At 45.7% G+C, this 19,290-nt stretch overlaps 1 long non-coding RNA gene across 1 annotated transcript; it reads left to right on the top strand.

Moving 5' to 3' along the window:
- Positions 1-11,528: 11,528 nt before the first annotated feature.
- Positions 11,529-17,659, top strand: LOC118172905. The gene is made up of 3 exons (XR_004753893.1): positions 11,529-12,179; positions 14,930-14,975; positions 17,027-17,659. It is a non-coding gene; the product is annotated as an uncharacterized LOC118172905 (long non-coding RNA).
- Positions 17,660-19,290: the final 1,631 nt, after the last annotated feature.

Here is a 19,290-nt window from a genome sequence, read left to right on the forward strand (position 1 = left end):
TCTGTGGGACTGCTGCTCCCCGATGGCCGGGAGCATGAGTAAACCCGTGTGTTGTACACAAGGACTTCTAATCTGGAAAAGAGCTCCTTGAAACTTTCTATACATCACTAAGCAATAAGGCTGTAGAGCTACTACCGTTCTCACGCTAAAGGCAATGCTGACCTCTCCCAGCCTCTGTGAAGCCAGCCAGATGTACCCATTAGAAAGGATCAGTCAACTCTATGGCTCTCTTGAATTTTTAATGCTTTTTGCCAACTAAATATAGTACAAGCTTCAAAATACTTGTTTTAAGTGGATGTTAACATCCAGTTTTTTTCCATTCTCTTTTCTATTGACTGGGGAATATCATAAGTAAATATTTGAGATGAGCCATTTTTATTAAAAACAGATCTTGGAATATCCTTTTTGCCAGTAATATAAAAAATGTGGGTGTTTTTCCTGCTAGCTTCGTACCTGATTTTATTTTTCAGGTGATCTCACTGTCATGCTTTTCACCTGCTAAGTGGAACAAATACTGTAATATATTTGTACTTATAAAATAGGCCCTATCAGATTTTAAATATATATGTACACAAATCTCACCGTGACCCAGTGGTCATGAAAGAACTCTGTCAATATAGCACTGCCAATGTAAATATGTGTCCTTTTTCTACAAATCTTTGCAAAGATAAAACAAAGGTCTATATACCAGAATATAGCTCATAGCTCCTTTTCACTTCACTAGCATTGACTTGGTCTGAACACCTAAACTGATGAGTTTGCTTCACAGATCTCACAGTTGATATAGTAACCAGCTTCTTGTTAATTCTTGTTCCAGCTGGGCTATAATATCAAAGCATTAATCCTTTAATTGTAACACAGCACACATTTTGAAGTTGAATTGTTGACTGTAGATAAATATTAAAACCATAGCAGTCTCTCCCACCTTAAATCTCCCATTCTTACATAGGCTTTTACTATAAAACCAATGTTTTTGTATTAAAGCATGTGAAGTTCTTGCGGGGAGGGAGACAGCAAGGAAAAGTTTGCTTTGAATGAGGGTTGATTTTCTCACTTTAATAGAAGTGTTGCTAGCATCTTTGGTATGCAGTATATCATATTTAAAATACAAAAACCTTGGCTTTGGGATAGTTTTATTTCCATGTTTTACCAATTATGGTGACATTAAGGATAACTAATGTTACTGACTCATTTGCCAGGTGCTTTGAGACCTTGGAGCTAGGTTTTATTATTTATTGCTGCACTAAGAGTCAGCGTTGCACTGTTTTGTGAACCTTGGAGGCTGTATGAACACATTTATCAGGAATGCTTTGAATTTGGATTTAAGCATCATGATGCTAGAAAGATGCAAGTTCCAGTTCATTGTTGTTTCCTTACAAGAGAGAAGAAACATTGCAAAACGAGTCCACTTACTGGGATTTCATGTGGTTCTCTGATCTCCCACGCAGTGCTTTCTCCATCCCCACCAGACAGGAGGGACAGCACTGGGGCTGGCTGAATATCCCCAGGCCCACCTACCCGGAGCTGTGCAAGTCGATGACAACTGGATAGAGCAGAGCAGAGTTGTATCTGGATGGCAGTGAGTGCCAGCACTATGGAAAATTGCTTTCTTATGGATTTTGAGGGGTATAGACCCTCCGATGTTCAACCAGGAGGTTGGGTGTCTGCTAGGTAGTGGTAATGGAGCAGATCCGCCAGCTCTCTGGTGACCTGCTGTTGTGATGTCTGGTAAAAACATTGGCACCTGCTGGCCTTGTCTCCATATGGGGACCATCTCACCACTGTCCCTGCACTGGTGGCAGGGTCCCCAGCACCCCCAGATGCTGCATGGTGGGACCAGGGACTAGTGGGCTTCCCGCGGCATCACTCCCACGCACTGGCTGCACCCTCAGCTCCTCCTGAAATAAATAAATAAAAAGACCCAAAACGGGAAGAGGAAAAAAAAAAAAAAAGGAAAAAAAAAGTTGCACTTGAGGTTAGCGCTGCTCTCCGCCGCAAAGCTGATGACATCAATGTTGCCATGGTGACAAAATCTTCACTTAGGTATGGTGAGCGCCCTGAGCTTGCGGCTGCCAAGGAAACCCGCCCGAGTGCCAGGCAGCCCCGCGCTCCAGCACACGGCCTGCGGCCTTCCTCTTCCTTCCTCCTTCCCTGTCCTCCTCTCGGCCAGGCACCCGCTGTGCTGCCCTTTGCTCCCCAGCCTTCTGCCAGCACCCCGTCCTGTGGAAGTTACTTGGGAAAATCTTCCATCCTTTGTCCCTGCCGCTGTCCCAGCAACTCTGGGGCTTCCTGAGGATGAGGAGGGATTGCTGGTGCCAGCAGACAAGTGGGGACACAGCAGGTCCCCACCTGGCCATCACCAGGATTCCCGTCCTGTCTGCTTTGAGTGGTGATGGTCTTCAAGGAGGCTCAGAGCTGCTGGCCTCTGCCTGCTCATGAGTGGAGCGGCTTCATTTTGGGGGGTTGTTATTTCTTCTAACACTGGGCGCACACGCTGTGGAAAGCCTGCCCCTGCCCACCCATCCACACCTTTTTTTCCCCTTTTTGTCAGTGCAAGTGAGAAACTTCCTAAAGCTTGGTTATCACCTCGTAATCCCCTGCTTGCAGCCGAGAGCAGTCATTAGTCACCAGAGTGAACCCATGGGCTGAAGAGAAGTGACTGAAGCAAGGAGAGAGGTTTGGCTCTGCACAAAGCCTCGATGCCAGCCCTGTGCTCAGCTGAAGCCCTGCTGTGGCCTAGGCAGTGCTCCCCCTGCTCCCAGGGGCTTTGCCAAACCCGGCCCAAAGGCCAATCCAGCACCAAGGGCGTTGTTGGGAGGGTGCTGACGGGGCCTGTCCTGCTGTGCCTTCACCCCCAGTGGACAAGCGTAACCCAGAGCCCACCAAAGGCTATGGAGGAGGTTCTTTTTTAGTATCTTATAAGGCAGGTAGGTCCCAGTGGATATTAAGCACTCTGGGATTTTTGTTTGGTTTTGTTTTTTAAGTGGATTTTAAGCACAGGCTTAAAAGCTCAGATGATTTACCAGAGCAAACGATGCCCCTGCATCGCTTCCAACGCGGCAGTAGGCAGCCCTGCACGACCCCGATGGAAAAGCTCTGTCTGCCTGGTGACACAGCGAGGTGCTCCTCTGGCTTTTGTTTTAGTAGATGGGGTTCTGGACCTCAGACAAGCTGTTGTTATTTCAGAGAAGAAGAGAAAAAAAGACAGATCAGTTATTTTTTTATTTTTTTTATTTTTTTTTGTTTTTTCTCTCAAAGAGCAACATCTGCTGGCATGTGAGAAACTGCTGGCTTTCAGGCTTCAGGGTCTGCAATTAATCAGGCTCCGAGCCGCGCTGCTGCCGACAGCGCAGCCAAGTTGAGCCAGGGGCTTGAAAGGGAAGGAAAATAAAAGCTCGGCACAGCTCAGCATGGCAAGCCCACCTGGGTGAGATCCAGCACGGGGAGGTAAACCCGACCGTGGGCTCACAGAATGGGTGACAAGGGTGAGCATCAGCTTAAAGCCAGTTTATTTTTTGACAGAAGAAGGACACGATTTACTCAGAGGCAGATCCAGGATAAGCCAACCTTCTGCTAGAAATCCAAAATGTGTTTTAAAAGAAATATTCAATAGTTTTGCAGTGGAATTATTCACTTTTATTATATAGCTGTGATAGGAACAAGGGGGATTAACAGACAGCAAATCTCTGGAGAAAAACGATTTTTTAGGCCCGATTTTTTTTAGACTAATTATTGATATCCTTTCAAAATAATTACGAATTTTACACAGGACCAGATCTCCACTGCACGGTTTCTGGTCACAAGAGATGAGTGTAGCCAAGGGGAAGTGACTCATGGCTGCCTGTGGTTGAAATTAATGAGATTTTTATCTGGAAATATTCCTGTTAGTGCCTTTTCTTTGTAGTCCGAGTCAGGACAATAGCATGGAAATCATCTTTGAGGAAAACAGTGACCTCACTGCGATCGCTGCAGTAACTGGAGACTCAGCAGCGATAAGCACTGGAACAGCTGAGTTATGGATTTTAAGGCCAGAAAACCCCATTCTGAACAGCCAGGCTGGCACGCTGCAGAAAGCAGCTTGGTTTTGCTCTCTGATTCCTGCAACAACCCCACAAGTGGTATTTAGCAGGGGGGGAGAAAGGAGAACACGAGGAGAAAGGAAATCGGCCGGGGGAGGTTGGGATGGGACATTTTGCACATGGACTTACTTACTGCAGATGGGAAAGCGCTAACTGCAGGCCTGCCTGGCAAAGCAAACTGCTCCAAAAACAAAAGCCCTTCCTCGTCGTGCATCACCTTTTCTGCAAGGACGAGGTCTTGCAGGAGAGCTCGTTTTAAAAAGAAGTGGAGGAGAAATCCTTCTCCTGCCTGTGCTGGGGGCTGCAACCTGCCCGGAGAGAAATAGCAGAGAACATGCAGGAAGAAGCCACATCTTTCTGGGCTGCTTCAGCTCCCCGCCAGCTTATTGATCAGGAGGAAACATCGGTGTTTCGGGAGCTTCCCAAAAAGGCACGGGGAGGCTGTGCGGCGCCCGTGCGTCACCGGGGCTGTTTTTATCCGTGGATTTTCCGGCGCGTTGAGCAGCGCCGGGTCGCCCAGGAGGGACCCTGGCAGAATCTCCCCGCTGCGTGACTCATCCTCACGCATCGGGGGAGCGCGGGCTGGCTCCGGCACGCTGCACTTTTCAACTCTGATTCATGCCACCCCAGGAGAGTAAATAAGGCAACGCCACACACGGCTCGGCTGCAACGAGCCGCATTCCCACTGGAAAGGTGTCAGGGCAAATGACACCACCAGCGAATAGTGTCACCTATAATGTTCCCAGCAATTTCCTAAATAGGGCAAAATGCCTCGCTGCTCCTCTGCCAGGAATCCTGTCACAGCTTAGGATACCTGCAGTCCTGCACGTGCCAGGAGGGCTTTGCTGAACCAAAGATGCTTGCCTGATCTCATTGAGCTTAGGAGCCCATCTGCTAAAGCCTGAGGATGTTTATTAGCAGTCTGGGGTTGTCACTTCTCAGGCTCTATCTGCAGATCGCTTTGGAAGGGTGATTCAAAAAGCGAAGAGCCTCATTTCCCTGGATGTCTCCCAAAAGCAGGGTAACCCAGGTCACTGCTGCAGAAGGCGTTACTTGATATTGATGTCTCTAACACTGTAGAGACAAAAATTGGGAGCAGATTTTTTAACAGGATCTAAACTAATTACATCTCTAAAATCGGTTGTTTGGGGAAAAACAACTTCAGCTGTCATCACTGGTACCTGAATGCTGGTGAGTCATCAAATTATATCCTTGGGTCTGGAAATGGATAGCTGGATAACTAGATGCCTAGTTGCCTGCTCAGCCAGTGAAGCAATTCAGCTAAAAAACCTCACGTATGGGTCAGATGATCTCTTTGCTCCAATTTTACTCCAGCCCTGGCTCGCACCTTTGACCAAGGAAGCCTGAGGGAAGCCAAGGAAGCCTCCTTGTGCTTCCAGGCAGCTTCTGCCCTGGGTTAGCTCCTGCAGCGCCCGTGGGCACGCAGCCCTGTGAACCTGGTGGCACAGCAGGAGCAGCACTGCAGAAAACATGGAAAGGGGGAAGCCCTAAACGTCTCCTAGTAGCAGGGTGTGAATTTGTGCCCTTTGCTTAAGCTGATCTGTCGTTAAGGAGACCATGTAGATATCTGTCTATTCCTGGAGTAAATCAGCATTGCAGGTGACTTCTGATTGCTGGTTGCTAATGAGAGAGCAAATTGTGTTCAGGTTAGCCAAACAGAGGGGCAAAAGTTAGTGAATAAGGACTAAATGAGCTGTATGCTTAATTGTCAGTGAATGTCAGTTCCTCCGGTCCTTTGCTCCCTTGGGTTTCAGTCTCAGTCTTGTTCTCCAACCTGCAAGAGAGAAATATCCAGGGCAGCATAATTAGTGCATGCTCTTCCACATCTTATATGCTGTAATGTTGACTTTCTTTCAAAATAAAGCAAGAAAGAACCCCCCCCCCCCCCCATGTGATTACATGTTCTGTTCTTCCCTTCAAGCTTGTCAACATGAAGCACAGAGATTGCCTAATCCATTTTTGTTATTTAATTACGTGACTGCAGCACGCTGCTCTGGCTTCTGTCCATGCACCATCACAACTGGCACTGCATTCCTTCCCGGAGCCCAGGGACTCCAAAAACCTGTGGGTAAGGGAAGTGCATCCCCACATCCCGGTCAGGTGCTGCCAGTGATTTGTGATTGCTGGAATTAAGGAAGCTACTTGAACCCCCAGAGCTGGTGGTGTGGTGAGCAGAGGGACTCAGCAGAGCCCTTGGAGAGGAAGCAGGTGGAGACAGAGGTTTTCAGTGTTCATATCAGCCTCTGTGTGTCTGCTGGCCAGGTGAATGAGCTGGGATTTGCATGCTGGTGTTCCCCTTGTACTCCCAGCCAGTGAGAGCTGGGGCGGTGGAGCTGGGTGCCCCTGTGGGTGCTGGCAGCTCCTCATGGAGCCTTGCACATGTTCCCTGCTGGCTGGCAAATTCCTGCTGTCGCTGGGCTATAGCTGCAGCCGGTGTTTAGGGGCAGAAATTGGCCACTTGGATCAAAATAGAAATCCTTCTGCTAAATGCTGTTCAGGGAATTGGCAGAGTGGGAAGGGCAAAGCAGCCAGCTGCATGGCTCAGTGGTGTGGATGGGTTAGCTGCAGCGATGTTGTATCGCAGGTGAACTTACTGTCTCAGCTTTAAGCCATGCTGTCTGCATTCCTGCTCTCTAAATCATGGAGTTATTTAGTTTTTCTCTTATTCTGCTCCCTCACAGAGCCTGTGCCCTCTGCCATTGACAGTTTCCTCATGTGTGGCCATCAGCAGTGCAACTGTTGAGATGCTGGCAAGGAAATGAGAACAAGGAGAACTCAGTCCCGGCTGGGTTAAGCCATGAGGTACAGAGTGCTTTTCCTACTCTCTTTTCTCGGAAATGGGCTGCCATCAGGATGGTGAACACACGTAAAAACAAGGTCTGCACAAGGTTGGTGTGAGTGCATGGGAATGGAGGAGTCACAGGGGCCTAGAAGGAGCCCCTTGGATTAATGGCTTTGCACAAATACTTTGTCCTTCAGAGTTTTCCTCAGCCATTAGGTGAACACAGTGGAGGCACAGAGTTGTATTTTTCACTGACTCAGCCCCTCCACCTGTGTCTAAGTAGCTTTGCATTGGGACTTAGCGTGGGCCTTGTGAGGCTCCTGCTGTGGTGCTGACTTCTTCCAGCAGCAGGGCCACAACTCTCCCATGGGAGAGCTCTAAAAAGGAAGGGATTTTAGCTGGAATTTGGTGCTCATGTTTCTTAGGCTTTGGGCATCCCCTCCTAAATTTGTGGGGTGGTGAATGATGGAGATCCTCTTCTCCACTGCTTTCATTTTGTTTGTTTGTTTGGGCCTTGTCACAGCATTTCTTGGGCCTAGGCCCAGCCCAGCACTTAGCAGCAGTAGCGCAGGAATTGATTTCAGCAGAAGTAGACAATTCCCTAAATTATTAATGTTAATAGTGGACAAACCACAGGGCACAGGCAAAAATACACAGAAGGAAGAGCTGAAGGCAATCAAGAGGACAGCAGCTGGGCCCATCAGGGTGTTGAGAGCTGGGCCTGGCAAAAAGTGAGATGTCTGAGCTGACCGAGACAGAGCACAAGCCAAGAAGTGTGCACACCTTGGAGATACTTCTGAATGCTATGGTTTTCCACAGGTATGGGTGCTGTTACATACCGGGTTTTATAACAAGTGTTTCACATGCAGAAATCCCTACACTGCCAAAGATGTGCTCAATGCATATCCCACAGGCCTGCTGTGGGGATGGAATTCTTCTGTGTTCTCCCTGGTGCCCACAAGGCTGCCCAGGCCACACGAAGCTGTGCAGCTCGTTGCAGCCTGCCTAGCGTGTCCTAATTGTGTTTCTCAGAAGCCCTCAGTGTTTTCAGCTGATTTGCTTTGACATCAGCAGCCGGCAAGAAGTTCTCTGTGTCGGGGTGCGTGGGAGTGCTATGTGACACCTTAATCATGCTAAACAGGAACACACATTCAGATTTCCTCGGTGTTTCAAAGAAATGTGATTTCCTTTGTGCTGCAAAGAAAGAGTTGACTTGATTGCGACTCACTGTGGAGACGGGCTGTGTTGCGTGTGAATTAGGGTGCCAGGATCTAATTCTGGGAGAAAGAGGGAGATGAAAGATCCTTGACTTGCTAGCTGCAACCATTGGGGTCAATTTTCTTGCTGGTATCTGGGGGTCGTTTTGAAGATAGCTATTTAACTGGGTTGGCCAATGTATTGAGAAACCAGATACCGGGGGGGCGCCCGCCCCACAACACCACCAAACCTGTATAAAGTCAAAATATAAGCAAATATCATACCAAATCCCAGCTTCTGAAACGGTTGTTACTCATTTAGTGCAGCCATTAGAAAATCATTAAAAGTCCAAAAGAGTGGTTAACTCATTAATTTATTTCTCTTCCATGTATGGGTGATGACCATTCAAAACTCAAGCAGTGGTGGCTCAGTACAGATTTAGCTGAGCATTGCTTGGCCCAGATGGGATGAAATAAAGGCAGGGAAGATTTGTGAGAGCCCTGCCAGCGCAGAGCGGTGTGTGACGTATGGCAGGGCTGTATAGCTCGTGTGATTTCTGACACGCAGCCAGGCTGTTGGAAAAAACTGAATTTGCCAGTGTGCTTATCCTGCTGACAGTCTCATTTGCTCAGCCTTGCTCACACAGAGGCACAGGACTGCTTGGATTATCAGCATGAAAATGCTTTTCATTTTTTTGTGATTTGTGAGATAAAGTTAAACTCTGCATTTGGTAAAGTACTGCGCATAATGTAACAAAAACTGATCCCATCAAATAATTTGAATGATTGTTTGATTCAGACAATGGCTGTGTTTCTTCTAGCTGTGCCCAAAACACGCTTCTGAAATGCAGTATTGTCCAGCAATCACTGCCATGGGGCAGTACCTTGTTCCATGGGGTTCATCGGCCATGTGATAGTTGTTGCTGCAGTCCCTGCCCAACCGTTTTAGTTTTCAGCACAGGATTAACAATTGCCTAGCCCTGTTCACGCAGTGTGCCAGAAGTAGGTCAGAGGAGCCAGCAGGAAGGAGTTCATACCCCTCCACCAGCCCTCCACCACAGCGGCTGCTTCAAAATAGCACCAGCCACGTTCCCCTCCCCGGTGCAATGTGATGGTGCCTTTTCCTTTATAAAGAGACTGCTCTGAGACGGGGAATGTCCCCTTCCAAATGGGCTTTCTGTCACCTGCTGCTGCTGCTTTATTTAAGCTCTCCAAGTTGTGTGTCTGGCTGATGGCCTGCGTGGCAGGAGGTAGACCTGCGATGGCACATTTCTGTGCGGTTGCTAAATGCGAAGTGCTTGTGCTCCATCAGATAAAATGCATCTCCTTGCATCTTTGTAGGGATCAAAGAGCAGTGCTGGTGTCAGGCCAGGGTCCATCGCTGCCCTGCCAGGCAGAGCAAGGCGTACATTCGTCAGAGCCTGGGGACTGATGTCATTTCAGAGCAGTGGTTAGGCATTCAGATGAAATTACCTGTATTTTTTAAAAAAAAAAAAAAGTGCAGGGAGTGTTAGCTAAGCTCCGCTTAGATCACTGCAGATGTGTTATTTTGGGAGAGTAGTCATCCTGTGCACTCCTTATTCAGACAAAATGGCAATTGACGTAATTTTTTCCATAATGTTGCTTTTATTTGAAATCATATCTATACATCTTGTACAAATCAAACTAATAATAAGCATTTCCATGACAGATTCTACTTATGGATTAATTTTGGAATTTAGTTTATAGACATGATTTGACTTCAGTGGGATTTGCATCCATAAAAGGACTGCCACAACAGGGGACAAATGCGAGAAAGTGGATTTTTGTCTATAATTCACCATATTTGTTTGTGGAACCCTTAGCAATGTTCTAATCTTTCATCTGAAAACTGCCTTGTCACCTTTTGATTTACAGCTTTTTCCTTTGCCTTTACTCTGTACTACTTCGTTGGTATTTCTTACAAGGCAGGTATTGTCAAATCTTTCTTCAAACATATAATAACCACCTTTTGTAGAGAACAGGCGTATAAGTTATTCAGCTTATATGACAGAACAGAAAATAAAGAGTTGAGTATCTGGCAGAGATGCCAAAGAGTGATGTTATTATAACCTTACCGTGAAAGATTTGCCAACAGAAAGTTACGTATCGGTGAGGTAACCAATGACAATATTTGCAGGAGAAGCCTTTATTACACCAAATATTTAAAAAACATCATTGTATGGTGTATTTACAGACAAATCACACCTCTCTTATCAAGATGTTCAACAGCCATCCCTATGCATAACAGACAGGATTTATAGCTTAAATAGACCACAGGCATGGAAGGACATCATAGGCTTATGCTTGTCACTACTCCAGCCTTATTGTTGAGACCTTCTTGGGAATTTTCCCACGTTGCTTGTTTTTAAGTGGAAAATGTTATTCCTGCAAAATTGAAATCTTGCTGTTTCTCAGTTTTCCCTTAAGAAAAGTACACCAGGATTAGAGTAGATGTTTCAAGGTGGAGTGATCCAAACGAAACCAAATCACAGTGCCTGTATTTGACCAGTTTAAAACATCAGCCTGTGCTTGCCTGTATGGACTTTATGTTTGGGTGCTTTGTCCCACCAGTTTCTATGGCAGACTTGGCTTCCCAAGCCACTTTTGGTCACCTTCTGGGTGGAGCAATGCAACCCATTCTGTCCCCAGCAGACGCAGGGGACCATTGGCGATGTAGCTTGGGCATGGAGGTAAAAGGAGCTCTTGTAGAAAGAGCTGAAGGCTTTATTTTTAGGGGAAAAGAAGATTACAGAGTCAAGAGGCAACTCAGAGAAGAGTACGTGTAGCTGCCTCTTCATGTTGGGGTTATCCACCCGATCGAGTATGGTCAGACAGAGCCCTCTGAAGCCTCAGGATGAAGTGGCCTTCCCAAGGACAAGGATGAGAGCACAGCACAGGCCCTGACACAGCAAGGCAGGGCGTTATCTCTGCAGCTCTGCGCTGGGTGCCTGAGTGCCCCCCGAGCATGCCCGTTACCTAGCGATGTGCAGGAGCCGGTGGCCCTTCTCGAACACCACCTCCAGCACGCGGTCGATAATGAGCGATATTATCATCGGTGCTTTCTGCTTCGTTTGCTGGCGCTTGTCAGCAGGCAGCTGACCTTGGGTGGAGGCTTAGCATCATCCTGGCTGAAGTGGGGGTGCGCGGGGGGAGCTGAAAGCTCTGGGCGCTCATCAGGAGCGCTGGCACCTGGTGCACTGCTCCACCTCCTGGCAGCTGCTCAGCTCTGCAAGGGAAGCGTTGCAGCTGGGGTTTGGCCTAACGGGGTGCTGAGCAACACCATTTCCTTCGTAAAATCATCGCCGAATGCCACCAAGTCGGACAGACTTAACGGAGCCTGAAAAGTCGGGGTCGGGTGCGGCCAAATCCCAGTGCTGAGCTCTATATACATGGTGTGGCAGCTGCGTGGGGGATTTGGCTGCCCTGCATCACTGTGTTGCATTGCTGATCTGCATCGCTGTCCTGCATCACTGCCCTGCAGTGCAGGCAGGGTGAGCAGCACTGCCCAAGAGAAAGCCTTCCCAATGCCTCCTGCTAGTGTTTTCTGCTTCCACATATCAATGAACATTTATTTATCCAATTGGGCAGACTGAAAATCTGCAGTTCTGCAAAGAAATGGAAACTTTCTGCTACAACCCACCTAGTTGCGGAATGGAAACAGGGTGAGAGGGCAAGCAGCGTGCTTCTATCTCAAGGCAGTTTCTCAGACATCATTTCCCTCTTCGGCTGCCCCTGTCGAGTAGGGAACCGGACCTCTGCTGGCCCAAGAGCTCCGGGGCTCGGGGCTCAGCGCGATCTCTGCTGCCCCCGCCCGGGCAGCGCCGTGCTCAGGCGCAAAGCCGGGCTTTTAGAAGGGATTGGGACGGGGACGCACCAGAGCGAGTTGTGCTCGCCCGCGGCTGCTCCCTGTTCGGCACTTTTGGGGTTTAGGACGATGTTTTGCTCTTAGTTGAAGCTCTCCATGCGAGGATCTCAAAACGCTCATCGTTAGTCCTCCTAAAAGCCCGTTTCCTAGGAAAGCCTTGCTCAACCTGAAGATAAAACACAGCCTCGAGCCCTGCTTTGAATTCAGACCTTTAGGTAATAGGAAAAACTTTGTTTGCATTAGGGCCTGCTTACTGCTGTTACTACTAAATGCTATATTTCATGAAAGTGCCAAAATATCGACCTAACTCTCAGGAAAGCCTGAATCCAGCCCACTTCTTGGCTACAAGAAACTCAGGTGTTCTGAACAAGGTACATTTAAATATCTCATTGTCCTGCGTTCATTTCTAGTTGTAGCTGAGCAGCTCGGCTTTCATCCCTGAGCTGAATTTTAGCACCAGGTTGTCCTCACTGTTCACCTCCCTGTTGCTAAATCCCGGGAGAAAATTTACAGTGGGATGCACATCAGTGTGAGCGTTACTGGAGCGATCACAGAAAGCAGAGAGCTTGTTGTAAAAGGGCTAGTAACATATAGCCCGCAGAAGACAAAAATCACTGTGTCGTGGGATATGCGCCATATTCAAAGACAGGTTATGTCTGCAGGAACAGATTTGAGAAGATAAGCTGCTAAACTGTCTCTGGGAGAAAGTCAAGCTAGAACAGCTGAGCTAATAGCTAAGTTGATCTTTAATCCATCTTTGCTGTAAACTATCTTGAAAGATCTTTAAGCATCAAGTAGCCTGCATGGATGAATCAAATGATAAACACTGGCCAAATCACTGAGAAACAGAGCAAGGCAAGACTTTGAAGCCTAAAAAGGGCTGTAATGGCATAGTTGTACCAAATATAAGGCAGAAGGAAGGCAGCCCTTGTTTTCTGGTGCCTGGGAAGCAAAAAAAAAAAAAAAAAAAAAAAAAAAAGCTGGTGTTAATCTGGATTAGTTCCTGATCCGGGTCACTGTGCGAACACTGTGTCAGCACAAGGGAAATGCTGCTCATGATGAGGGAGAAGGGAAGACTGCTTCTTTCTGTGTTTTTTTTTTTTTTTTTTTTTTCCAGCTGCAGCCAAGCTGCTTTGCACAAAGGGACACTTCTGTGTCCCTTGGGGTGCTCGGGGTAACCAGGTTTTCCAGAGCTCCTGAAAATGAGCAACCAGAAAGCTGCGGAGCAATGCAAGCAGGCTCCAAAAGAGGCTTCTCCACCTAAATATGTTGGCTTAATAAATATATAACTGCTGGAGCAACCCTTTCAGCAGCTAACAGCCTTGGTATTGTGTGCCTGGCTGGCTTTGCTCTGCACCCGGAGAGAGGCAGGTGGAGGGGTCCAACCCCTGGGGAGAGCAGAGATAACTGGTTCAGGTGGGATGAATGTGTCTGACCTCTCTGTGCAATTTCATCCCTGTGGCTGGATGAAGGACTGTCATGGAAAGCAAGCAAGCTGTTCTTTGTGGTTGTTGTAAGGTTTTGTAGGTGTCAGAGGGCTGGAGCAGACCTTGTGCTGGAGGCTGTTGGGGTGTCTGGAGGTGGCTTTTGCTGGTGCTGTTAGATTGAGCCACTAAATTCTGTTCCCACTTTGAAAGAAAGCAGTTGAAAAGTTACAGTGGGTGTGCAATATGACGAAAGGTGCTTAGAAGCTAAGCCAGAGACTTGCAAGCTTCTGCTGAGGTAGCAACATTTTTACTAGAGCAGAAAGTCTGCTAGTACAGGCTGCAGGCAGTGAGTGGCATCGTGGTACCGCAGAAGGAGCAGCACAGCAGAAATGAGATGACTGGACACAGCAGGGAGGCAGATCAGCTGCTGAAGAGGGGTTGTGTTCAGCACGGGGATCCTGCCTGGACTTCAGTGTCCTGTCCAAGTGCCAGTTGTAAGCAGTGTGCGCTGCAGGGCATGGAAATAAAGCCACGTGTTTGTGCTGGCCCAGTCTGTCTGTCCTGCAGCCCCCAGTGATGAAAAAAGAAGTCATGTCTCCCCTCTTCTCCTCTGACCTGAACTTCACTGCTGCTAGGTATGTACAACGTCAGCAACAACCTTGGTGACGGAAATGCCTAGGATGTTGGCGCTCATCGAGCCAGCCTCGGTTTGTCACCAAAAGGACGGCAAAGGCAGCGCTACAAGAAAGGGTACGGATCCTGGTGTGTGTAGCAAGCAGCACATGTGATATTGTCATCATCCTGGGGACAACTTCATGAGTCTGAATAATGCAAAGGCAGGAGTCAACAAAGGTGACAGTGGCACAAAGGGAGGCACACCTGCACTGCCCACACAGACAAACAAGGGACTTTGGCCCGCAGCATACAGGGGTGTCATTGGGTAATGTTATCTGTGCGTTTCAGTTTTACTGGCTTGGTTGCCACATACTTGTGCAGTGCCCTGTCATTTTCCAATTATTATTATTATTTTCTCCTCCTCTGCTCAGAAAGCCAAACTCGTACCACTGCAATAAGGCAAACACCACTCCTGTAGAAAGGGGACTGTGCTCTCCCAGGGGCACGGCTAAAGGAGGTGGTCCCAAGAGCCAGAACTGACAGCTACGGAGGGCTGGAGCAAGGTTGCTGACTCAGGCTTACAGTACACAAACCATAACTCTTCTTCCTGAGGAAAGGCAATGGGAGGGACATATAGTTGTAATGTGAGATATATAAATAGGAATATTACTTTGGCAGCCTCCTTCTGTGTTATATTCTCAATGGCAGCACCTGCAAATCATCCCCTCTGTTATGTTTTATCATCTGTAAGTTTACGAGAAGGCCAGTATTGTTTTAAAATTCAATTTATCACACTAATTTCAAACCCCAGTGCTGTAATATTGACTTTCTTTTTATTACATAATCCTTTGTCTTCAGAAAACCAGTAAAAACGACATTGAAGTTGACATAAACAAGTGATGTTTTTAAATATTTCTTCTTAGGCAGACGTGATTCCATCATATGGTAGCTGGGAAACCAGAAATTTAGGTAAGGATAGCAGGCATGTTGGCCTCAGAATTAGAAATTATTTTTTCAGTGCTACACTCACTCAGATTTTGTTTCTAAATACAAGCGACTGGCTCAGTGGTATTGAAGAGCAGCTGTGGGGCTTAGGAGGGGTGAACACAGCTGTGGCTGTGATCCCAGGGGAGTTCTGCCCCAAAATGCAAACCTGCACCTCTGCAGCCCCCTTTGCACACATGCAGAGTTTTGGGAGAAGGCCACGTTGTAACGCAATGATTTGAGTCCCTAGAAAAAGGCTCACAGTCTTGTTGGGTGCTACTGTGTTCTCGAGGTGCCCATGCAGCATTGTTCCTTGTACGTGGGAAGCCGTCCCTGAACCAACCCTCTGCCATATGGCCCCCCATCATATTCACAGTCCAGAACTAGTTCAAACGAGGAAAGAAAATGAACTGCCGGCTGATTTCCATAGCATTCCCTGGTTTCTGCCGGGCGCTTTGCAAGAGTTTTGTTTAGCTATACCAACTTCCGCCCTGAGCTGCAGGGACAAGCAAATGAGCCACTGCTGCTCTCATGTGAATATAAATGGCCCGACAGCGGTCACGCAACGGCAGCACATCAGACGGTGTTTGAATTTTGACCTGATGCTACAAAACCACAGCATTGCCTTAGTTATGTCCTGATTGTGCTCTTTGTTCTCAAGGGCCCATAGCAAAGCCTACAGAAATAAAGAGTGCCTGTGTTTGGGATTTTAGGATACCTTTTTTTTTTTTTTTGAACAAGTTGTTGCGCATCAGCTTCTAAAATGTCTCTGTAATTTCTTTAAAATGGTTTCCTGTAAGATTATCTAGGATTGTCACTCTGCCTGGGCTTGTTTTTAACTCACTGTAGTAGTCCAGAACTTCTGTACAAGGAGCATGACCATTTTTTTCCTTGTCTTTTTTTTTTTAAACTAAAACACATCCAGAAAAACTGCTGGCCCTCTCCACTTTGAGGGAGGACTAATTAAAGAACATCTTCATTCATTCATCTGGTACAGTCAGACTAACCCCCAAATATTTGTCTTTGCTTTAAGCAGTAAAAATGTAAAGAAGGTGAGGTTAAAGCTGTGTGATGAATGTGCACTACATACACTGAGGAGCAATTGCATTTTGTTTTATCTTCAGCTATGCAACTTCTTCTGTAGAGTCTGAGTTTTGATAGAATGATTAAACACCATTTTTGAACAGGCTTGGGAAGGCAGTGAATTTCTTCTCACCACACACATAAATAAAGCCATGATGTTTGAAGGTCTAAAAAAAATTGAAAAAGTATATGCCAGCAGGAAATATAATTTTCCAGGCAGCTATAAGCTCAACTTTCCTGCTTGAATATTTCAGCAGAAATTATTAATGTTTACTTTTTTTGGTCATCATGGGGGTTCTCAGAAAACCTGGTAGTTCTTTTTCTGATTGAAAAACGATCTTGATGCTCTTTATTTATTTATTTTCAATGCATCATTGACAAATTGCTTACTCTGTCCTTTTTTTTTTAAAAAAAAAAAATCAGCAGTGAATGTTTTAATTTATTTGTAGGTATTCATTGACGTCTTGATTTTTTTCTTTTGTCTTCATCACTGTAAGAATCAGTCACTAGCTGGCTGCCTGGATTTTGCATAGTCAAATTTTAAAACACACGTTGCTTTGCTTAATTACAAAGTCAATTTTTCAGCTTCCTCATCAGAAGCTAGATGTAACTAACCCATGCAGCATGCAGATCGAGTTCCAGGTATTTCAGCCAACTGTACTGTTCAGGGACTATTGCTGTGAGCTTCTGAGTGTTTTTGTTGCATTCATTTTTCATGAACATCTATAGCAGTAAAGTTTATCAGCTAATGTACTGTTAACAATGATCATGAAAGGCCAGATTAAAAGCCATTTCTGAACTTAAAGACATGGCTGATTCTCTCTTTTCCATTACTTGCAGTATTTGTAATGTCAGTTTTGGACTTGTGTTTTCAGATACCTTTGCTCTTTTGTTATCTACACGGGCCAACCCTGAATTGCTTCCCTTTTTGCTTCTTGTTTTTGTTTTGGCAGATCAATATGGTTTTGTTCTCCGGTGGTGCTTGCAGAGCAGCTGCACAAACACTTGTGCCAGCGGCAGGGAGCAGTCGGGGTAGAGCTGGCAGGAGGCAGAAGCAGGAGGGACTGCCTCTTTTCATTATAGGTGCTGGATGAAGACATACGTGAAACTTCAGCTTTAAACCGATTATGCCTCAGCTCTTTACCTGTGGGAACAGAGTTAATAATCTACGATTACTTTCCTGTCCTGTTGCCTGCTATTACCTCTGCTACGCTACAATGAAGCACCAGCTTTAGCTAAAACTCCTCTGCACTTCTATAATAACTGCAGCTGCAGTTGCAAAACCTACTCCAAATTGCATTCTTCAGAGTGAAACATGAAGTCCATTGATAGCTTAGCTAACTATATGTGAACTCTAATTTTGTATGTTTAGCTAAGAAAATGTTTTCTTGCATACTTCTGCTCTCTGAGAACAACGTGAAATAAAAATATCTGTCTTCTAAATACCCAGCCCCAGACTTCCTGACTGACCCACTATGAACCACTGCTGCTCTGCACACATTATTTCCTCTCTTTGAAAGAAAAAGAAAAAAGAAAACACAGAAAAAATTACCCACAATCTGGCAACACCTTGCTTTTCCATTTGCCTCATCTCTATTTTCAGGGGGTAGCAAGCTGATCTTTACAAGCAGGCAAAGCAAAGAGCATCCACTTCTCCAGCCTGGGTCTTTTCTGACTGCCTTTTCTGGTCTCCTCCTCAGCACCAAAGCACCTGTCTGATGTCCGCTGCTGGAAGAGGCTGTAAACATTTTTTTTTTTTTTCTTTCCCTGTTAATAAAGATTTTCTTCTGCTGTAACTTTCATTTGGCTATTTTCTTAGCAAAACATATCCTTTCTGCAGCAGCACTGCTATTGCAATGCCAAGAGCTGCTACAAGTCTGGCTGTCGTTAGACTACAGAAACTGTCAAAAAGCAACTTTAGCTCTGTCTTTGCTTTGTGACTGAGTCTTTCCTTCCACAGGAGTAACCAAGGTCTCCTCTTCCCTCTGATGGCTTTTGTCATCAAGTCAGCAGCTCTGCACACTGCCTCCATCTGTGCTGCCAGACCCATGAAAGCTGGTGCCTGTCACCTGTGGGGATCAGCTTTTTGTATATTTTCATATATTTTATTTTTGGTCAGATGGTGTCATACTCTGTTTTCATAAAATACCTCAAAAATACCTGTTTCGGCCTATATGAACATTGGTTTGGTACAAATATTTGGATTCTGTTTTTAATCTGTTTAAAAACATTTCTTTACAAATAGATTTATGTATATTTGTTGATTTATAAAGCTGTAAAGTATGATTACTCTTTGCATATAAATTACTAGAAAACTAGTATTATTCAGCTTCAACAATTTGATTATTTTCAATGGAATACAACGTGGTCAAAATTTTCAAGCGTTGACTGATAATCTATTTCCATCCTCTTTTAATCTATTTCCCACTGAGGTAACAAGCTAGGAGTTGTCTTCTGGTCTAACCTGAAAATCATATGTTCCATGTGTAAACCATTTGTTTCCAGACAGCATATCTCAAACCAGAAATGAGTGCTTTCAATTTTCATATGTTTTTCTAAGGATTAAATGTATTAAATGTTTTACTTAAAGCCCAGTTGTTGGAATTGCTAGGGTCTGTGAAACTCTCTATGTTTCTTGAAAAAGTAAATTACAAACTCCCTTGGTTGCGGACAAATTTTAAAAACAGGAAGAGAGGGCATCCCAAAGGCGTAGAAACCAGAAAGCAAAGAATTCAAAATTTACCTGAGACAAAACAAAAACTTTAAACAACTGTTGCATTTGTCGTACTTGGGGGTGTTATTAATGTGCTATTAATGTGTGATGGTAGTGGCCCATCATGAAAGAGCTCAGCTCATAAAGACGGTGAAAGAGGAGAGAGTCTTGCTGGTGAAAAGTGACACACTTCATGAGTTCCACTTTCCTTCTTATAACTTCCTTTTTCTTTTTTATTTTTTTTTTTCTGCTAGCAACAGCCGTAAGAAAATCTGCCCTTTTGAAGAAGAGACTGTCATCACAGGTGACAGGTTTTTCATTTTTTAAATTATTTATTTAATTTTATATTAAACAAAAGGCTCAGGCTGGTGAGATTTTTTGTGCTTAAGGGGTCTTAACAGTATGCTTTTACCCAGGTGGAATCAGAGCACAAAGAGGAAGAAACCTCCGTTTGACACTGCCTAGCTAATCTCAGCAGTATATCATTCATTATTCTGCACAGGA

Source organism: Oxyura jamaicensis, chromosome 11 (assembly GCF_011077185.1).
Source record: "Oxyura jamaicensis isolate SHBP4307 breed ruddy duck chromosome 11, BPBGC_Ojam_1.0, whole genome shotgun sequence".
Lineage (NCBI taxonomy): Eukaryota > Metazoa > Chordata > Aves > Anseriformes > Anatidae > Oxyura > Oxyura jamaicensis.